This window comes from Xyrauchen texanus, unplaced genomic scaffold (assembly GCF_025860055.1).
Source record: "Xyrauchen texanus isolate HMW12.3.18 unplaced genomic scaffold, RBS_HiC_50CHRs HiC_scaffold_259, whole genome shotgun sequence".
In the NCBI taxonomy this organism is placed as follows: Eukaryota; Metazoa; Chordata; class Actinopteri; order Cypriniformes; family Catostomidae; genus Xyrauchen; species Xyrauchen texanus.
In genome coordinates this window covers 39,083-45,663 of record NW_026266227.1, presented here as the reverse complement: position 1 = coordinate 45,663, position 6,581 = coordinate 39,083, and the positions used below count along the sequence as shown (strand labels likewise).

Below are 6,581 nucleotides of genomic sequence, written 5' to 3'. Positions count from 1 at the left end.
GACTATTCACCTGTCTCTTTGGTGCAATTAAGTAGTGCATTTAGCTATTAACCTATAGTCTGTTGTTTCAAGCCTACCCAGGATGAAGATAGATTTTAATTAACACACAAGGCGTAGCCTGAGCATTGGGACATCCCCTTATTGCAGGTGGAGTAGTGAAACAAGCAAAGTGGAATAAAATCTCAATCCAAAGCATTTGCATTTCTTTACACATACCAATGTTCTGACATTTTGGTTGACTAATTACAGGACTGACTTGTCAAATCCTCAAATGTTTCATCACACAGTGTACAGAAGTGTGCAAAGACAAATGCCGGAAAAACAAAAAAAATAAACACTCATTTCAGGCATGTACTTTGAAGATATAAGCCGAGAGAGAAACAGTGGTAGAGCATGAGACTTCTAAGCACAGTGTCATGGGCTTGAGCTCCACGTTGGGTTTAACTTTTAGCTATCGCCACAGGTATGTGGTACTAATGCAAATGTATCCTCCCTGCCATGCAAACACTCACTGACTAGAGAGAACGGCAACATTTCTGGGAACTTGTCCAGAAATTCAGAACAGGTAACTGGTCTCCAGCTATCTGCTTCCAAAGTACTATCTCTAAAAAGAAGCACAGTGCTAAGGTGCTGCTGTTAATGTGTTTAACAATCCCCACTAACCAATCTGTCTCAGTTCAAACCCATCAAGTATGACACACATGCCATTGACTGCCACATCGTAATCCTGAAGGTGGTACCTCATGTGTCTCTGTGGCGCAATCGGTTAGTGCGTTCGGCTTTTAACCGAAAGGTTGGTGGATCAAGCCCACCCAGGGACAAAGAGTGCTTCTAATTTCCTCAAAAGGCGTAGCCTGAGCACATTGACCTCACATTATAGCAGATGGAGCAGCGAAAGCAACAAAGTGGAAGAAAATCTCATGCTAATGCCGGAAAAACAAATAAAAGAAACACTCATTTGGCATATAAGCCGAGAGAGAAACGGTGGTAGAGCATGAGACTTTAAAGCAGAGTGTCATGGGCTTGAGCTCCATGTTGGGTTTAACTTTTAGCTATCGCCACAGGTATGTGGTACTAGTGCAAATGTATCCTCCCTGCCATGCAAACACTCACTGACTAGAGAGACTTGTCAAATCCTCAAATGTTTCATCACACAGTGTACAGAAGTGTGCGAAGACAAATGCCGAGAAAAAAAAAAAAAAAAAAAGAAAGACTCATTTCAGGCATGTACTTTGAAGATATACCAAAAAATGGCATATAAGCCGAGAGAGAAACAGTGGTAGAGCATGAGACTTTTAAGCACAGTGGCATAGCCTGAGCAGATGGACCTCACATTATAGCAGGTGGAGCAGCGAAAGCAACAAAGTGGAAGAAAATCTCATGTTAATGCTTTTGCATTTTCTATACCAATGTTCTGACATTTTGGTTGACCATTTACAGGACTGACTTGTCAAATCCTCAAATGTTTCATTACACAGTGTACAGAAGTGTGGAAAGACAAATGCCAGAGAAACAAATAAAAGTAAATCTTAGCCTGGTCCTAGTCTTAAACCCAACATTTCATTGGAAGTTCCATTGTAAAATGGGATGTAAAATGTGACATTTTGGTTGACTAATTACAGGACTGACTTGTCAAATCCTCAAATGTTTCATCACACAGTGTACAGAAGTGTGCAAAGACAAATGCCGAAAAAAAAAAAAAAAAGAAAGACTCATTTCAGGCATGTACTTTGAAGATATACCAAAAAATGGCATATAAGCCGAGAGAGAAACAGTGGTAGAGCATGAGACTTTTAAGCACAGTGGCATAGCCTGAGCAGATGGACCTCACATTATAGCAGGTGGAGCAGCGAAAGCAACAAAGTGGAAGAAAATCTCATGTTAATGCCGGAAAAACAAATAAAAGAAACACTCATTTGGCATATAAGCCGAGAGAGAAACGGTGGTAGAGCATGAGACTTTAAAGCAGAGTGTCACGGGCTTGAGCTCCACGTTGGGTTTAACTTTTAGCTATCGCCACAGGTATGTGGTACTAGTGCAAATGTATCCTCCCTGCCATGCAAACACTCACTGACTAGAGAGAACGGCAACATTTCTGGGAACTTGTCCAGAAATTCAGAACAGGTAACAGGTCTCCAGCTATCTGCTTCCAAAGTACTATCTCTAAAAAGAAGCACAGTGCTAAGGTGCTGCTGTTAATGTGTTTAACAATCCCCACTAACCAATCTGTCTCAGTTCGAACCCATCAAGTATGACACACATGCCATTGACTGCCACATCGTAATCCTGAAGGCGGTACCTCATGTGTCTCTGTGGCATAATCGGTTAGCTGCGTTCGGCTGTTAACCGAAAGGTTGGTGGTTCAAGCCCACCCAGGGACGAAGAGTGCTTCTAATTTCCTCAAAAGGCGTAGCCTGAGCACATGGACCTCACATTATAGCAGGTGGAGCAGCGAAAGCAACAAAGTGGAATAAAATCTCATGTTAATGCTTTTGCATTTTCTATACCAATGTTCTGACATTTTGGTTGACCATTTACAGGACTGACTTGTCAAATCCTGAAATGTTTCATTACACAGTGTACAGAAGTGTGGAAAGACAAATGCCAGAGAAACAAATAAAAGTAAATCTTAGCCTGGTCCTAGTCTTAAACCCAACATTTCATTGGAAGTTCCATTGTAAAATGGGATGTTTCATTTCAAGCATGTACTTTGAGGATTTGCAAATAAATGACATCACACAGAGACTTATGTAGGCCTGGCTAGCTCAGTCGGTAGAGCATGAGACTCTTAATCTCAGGGTCGTGGGTTCGAGCCCCACGTTGAGCGTCACTATTAGCTATTGTCACAGGTATGTGCAAGATCTCCAGCCATTAAAACACTCTCTGACTAGAGAGAATGGTGAATAAATATCAATCTATCCGCTTCCAAATCAATATCACAAAAATGAAGCACAGTGCTGCTGTGTTTAACAATCCCCATTAACCAATAGGTCTCTCCAAGTCTCCTTTCAATCCCTTTTCACATATGAGGCACATGCTGTTGATTGCCACATCATAACCCAGAAGGTGACTATTCACCTGACTCCTTGGTGTTAGTCTGTTGTTTCAAGCCTACCCAGGATGAAGATAGATTTTAAGTAACACACAAGGCGTAGCCTGAGCATTGGGACATCCCCTTATTGCAGGTGGAGTAGTGAAACAAGCAAAGTGGAATAAAATCTCATTCCAAAGCATTTGCATTTCTTTACACATACCAATGTTCTGACATTTTGGTTGACTAATTACAGGACTGACTTGTCAAATCCTCAAATGTTTCATCACACAGTGTACAGAAGTGTGCAAAGACAAATGCCGAAAAAAAAAGAAAGACTCATTTCAGGCATGTACTTTGAAGATATACCAAAAATGGCATATTAGCCGAGAGAGAAACAGTGGTAGAGCATGAGACTTTTAAGCACAGTGTCATGGGCTTGAGCTCCACGTTGGGTTTAACTTTTAGCTATCGCCACAGGTATGTGGTACTAGTGCAAATGTATCCTCCCTGCCGTGCAAACACTCACTGACTAGAGAGAACGGCAACATTTCTGGGAACTTGTCCAGAAATTCAGAACAGGTAACAGGTCTCCAGCTATCTGCTTCCAAAGTACTATCTCTAAAAAGAAGCACAGTGCTAAGGTGCTGCTGTTAATGTGTTTAACAATCCCCACTAACCAATCTGTCTCAGTTCGAACCCATCAAGTATGACACGCATGCCATTGACTGCCGAGAGAGAAACAGTGGTAGAGCATGAGACTTTTAAGCACAGTGTCATGGGCTTGAGCTCCACGTTGGGTTTAACTTTTAGCTATCGCCACAGGTATGTGGTACTAGTGCAAATGTATCCTCCCTGCCATGCAAACACTCTCTGACTAGAGTGAATGGTGAATAAATATCAATCTATCTGCTTCCAAAGCAATATCACAAAAATGAAGCACAGTGCTGCTGTGTTTAACAATCCCCATTAACCAATAGGTCTCTGTGGTGCTTTTAATTGCCACAAAAGGCATAGCCTGAGCAGATGGACCTCACATTATAGCAGGTGGAGCAGCGAAAGCAACAAAGTGGAAGAAAATCTCATGTTAATGCCGGAAAAACAAATAAAAGAAACACTCATTTGGCATATAAGCCGAGAGAGAAACGGTGGTAGAGCATGAGACTTTAAAGCAGAGTGTCATGGGCTTGAGCTCCACGTTGGGTTTACCTTTTAGCTATCGCCACAGGTATGTGGTACTAGTGCAAATGTATCCTCCCTGCCATGCAAACACTCACTGACTAGAGAGAACGGCAACATTTCTGGGAACTTGTCCAGAAATTCAGAACAGGTAACAGGTCTCCAGCTATCTGCTTCCAAAGTACTATCTCTAAAAAGAAGCACAGTGCTAAGGTGCTGCTGTTAATGTGTTTAACAATCCCCACTAACCAATCTGTCTCAGTTCGAACCCATCAAGTATGACACACATGCCATTGACTGCCACATCGTAATCCTGAAGGTGGTACCTCATGTGTCTCTGTGGCGTAATCGGTTAGCGTTCGGCTGTTAACCGAAAGGTTGGTGGTTCAAGCCCACCCAGGGACGAAGAGTGCTTCTAATTTCCTCAAAAGGTGCAGCCTGAGCACATGGACCTCACATTATAGCAGGTGGAGCAGCGAAAGCAACAAAGTGGAAGAAAATCTCATGTTAATGCTTTTGCATTTTCTATACCAATGTTCTGACATTTTGGTTGACCATTTACAGGACTGACTTGTCAAATCCTCAAATGTTTCATTACACAGTGTACAGAAGTGTGGAAAGACAAATGCCAGAGAAACAAATAAAGCCTCACATTATAGCAGGTGGAGCAGCGAAAGCAACAAAGTGGAAGAAAATCTCATGTTAATGCCGGAAAAACAAATAAAAGAAACACTCATTTGGCATGTAAGCCGAGAGAGAAATGGTGGTAGAGCATGAGACTTTAAAGCAGAGTGTCATGGGCTTGAGCTCCACGTTGGGTTTAACTTTTAGCTATCGCCACAGGTATGTGGTACTAGCGCAAATGTATCCTCCCTGCCATGCAAACACTCACTGACTAGAGAGAACGGCAACATTTCTGGGAACTTGTCCAGAAATTCAGAACAGGTAACAGGTCTCCAGCTATCTGCTTCCAAAGTACTATCTCTAAAAAGAAGCACAGTGCTAAGGTGCTGCTGTTAATGTGTTTAACAATCCCCAGTAACCAATCTGTCTCAGTTCGAACCCATCAAGTATGACACACATGCCATTGACTGCCACATCGTAATCCTGAAGGTGGTACCTCATGTGTCTCTGTGTAAGTAAATCTTAGCCTGGTCCTAGTCTTAAACCCAACATTTCATTGGAAGTTCCATTGTAAAATGGGATGTTTCATTTCAAGCATGTACTTTGAGGATTTGCAAATAAATGACATCACACAGAGACTTATGTAGGCCTGGCTAGCTCAGTCGGTAGAGCATGAGACTCTTAATCTCAGGGTCGTGGGTTCGAGCCTCACGTTGGGCGTCACTATTGGCTTTTGTCACAGGTATGTGCAAGATCTCCAGCCATTAAAACACTCTCTGACTAGAGAGAATGGTGAATAAATATCAATCTATCCGCTTCCAAATAAATATCACAAAAATGAAGCACAGTGCTGCTGTGTTTAACAATCCCCATTAACCAATAGGTCTCTCCAAGTCTCCTTTCAATCCCTTTTCACATATGAGGCACATGCTGTTGATTGCCACATCATAACCCAGAAGGTGACTATTCACCTGACTCCTTGGTGTTAGTCTGTTGTTTCAAGCCTACCCAGGATGAAGATAGATTTTAAGTAACACACAAGCATTGGGACATCCCCTTATTGCAGGTGGAGTAGTGAAACAAGCAAAGTGGAATAAAATCTCATTCCAAAGCATTTGCATTTCTTTACACATACCAATGTTCTGACATTTTGGTTGACTAATTACAGGACTGACTTGTCAAATCCTCAAATGTTTCATCACACAGTGTACAGAAGTGTGCAAAGACAAATGCCGAAAAAAAAAAAAAAAGAAAGACTCATTTCAGGCATGTACTTTGAAGATATACCAAAAAATGGCATATAAGCCGAGAGAGAAACAGTGGTAGAGCATGAGACTTTTAAGCACAGTGTCATGGGCTTGAGCTCCACATTGGGTTTAACTTTTAGCTATCGCCACAGGTATGTGGTACTAGTGCAAATGTATCCTCCCTGCCATGCAAACACTCTCTGACTAGAGTGAATGGTGAATAAATATCAATCTATCTGCTTCCAAAGCAATATCACAAAAATGAAGCACAGTGCTGCTGTGTTTAACAATCCCCATTAACCAATAGGTCTCTGTGGTGCTTTTAATTGCCACAAAAGGCATAGCCTGAGCAGATGGACCTCACATTATAGCAGGTGGAGCAGCGAAAGCAACAAAGTGGAAGAAAATCTCATGTTAATGCCGGAAAAACAAATAAAAGAAACACTCATTTGGCATATAAGCCGAGAGAGAAACGGTGGTAGAGCATAAGACTTTAAAGC

General features: G+C 41.9%; 5 non-coding genes across 5 annotated transcripts; all 5 read left to right on the top strand.

Annotated features, from left to right (window-relative positions):
- Positions 1–747: 747 nt before the first annotated feature.
- On the top strand, positions 748–821 carry trnak-uuu (transfer RNA lysine (anticodon UUU)). Its single transcript has one exon. It is a non-coding gene; the product is annotated as a tRNA-Lys (tRNA).
- A 1,485-nt stretch (positions 822–2,306) lies between these two features.
- trnan-guu (transfer RNA asparagine (anticodon GUU)) lies at positions 2,307–2,381 on the top strand. Its single transcript has one exon. It is a non-coding gene; the product is annotated as a tRNA-Asn (tRNA).
- A 373-nt stretch (positions 2,382–2,754) lies between these two features.
- On the top strand, positions 2,755–2,827 carry trnak-cuu (transfer RNA lysine (anticodon CUU)). Its single transcript has one exon. It is a non-coding gene; the product is annotated as a tRNA-Lys (tRNA).
- A 1,716-nt stretch (positions 2,828–4,543) lies between these two features.
- On the top strand, positions 4,544–4,615 carry trnan-guu (transfer RNA asparagine (anticodon GUU)). The gene has a single exon. It is a non-coding gene; the product is annotated as a tRNA-Asn (tRNA).
- Positions 4,616–5,481: 866 nt separating this feature from the next.
- trnak-cuu (transfer RNA lysine (anticodon CUU)) lies at positions 5,482–5,554 on the top strand. Its single transcript has one exon. It is a non-coding gene; the product is annotated as a tRNA-Lys (tRNA).
- The last annotated feature ends 1,027 nt before the right edge of the window (positions 5,555–6,581 follow it).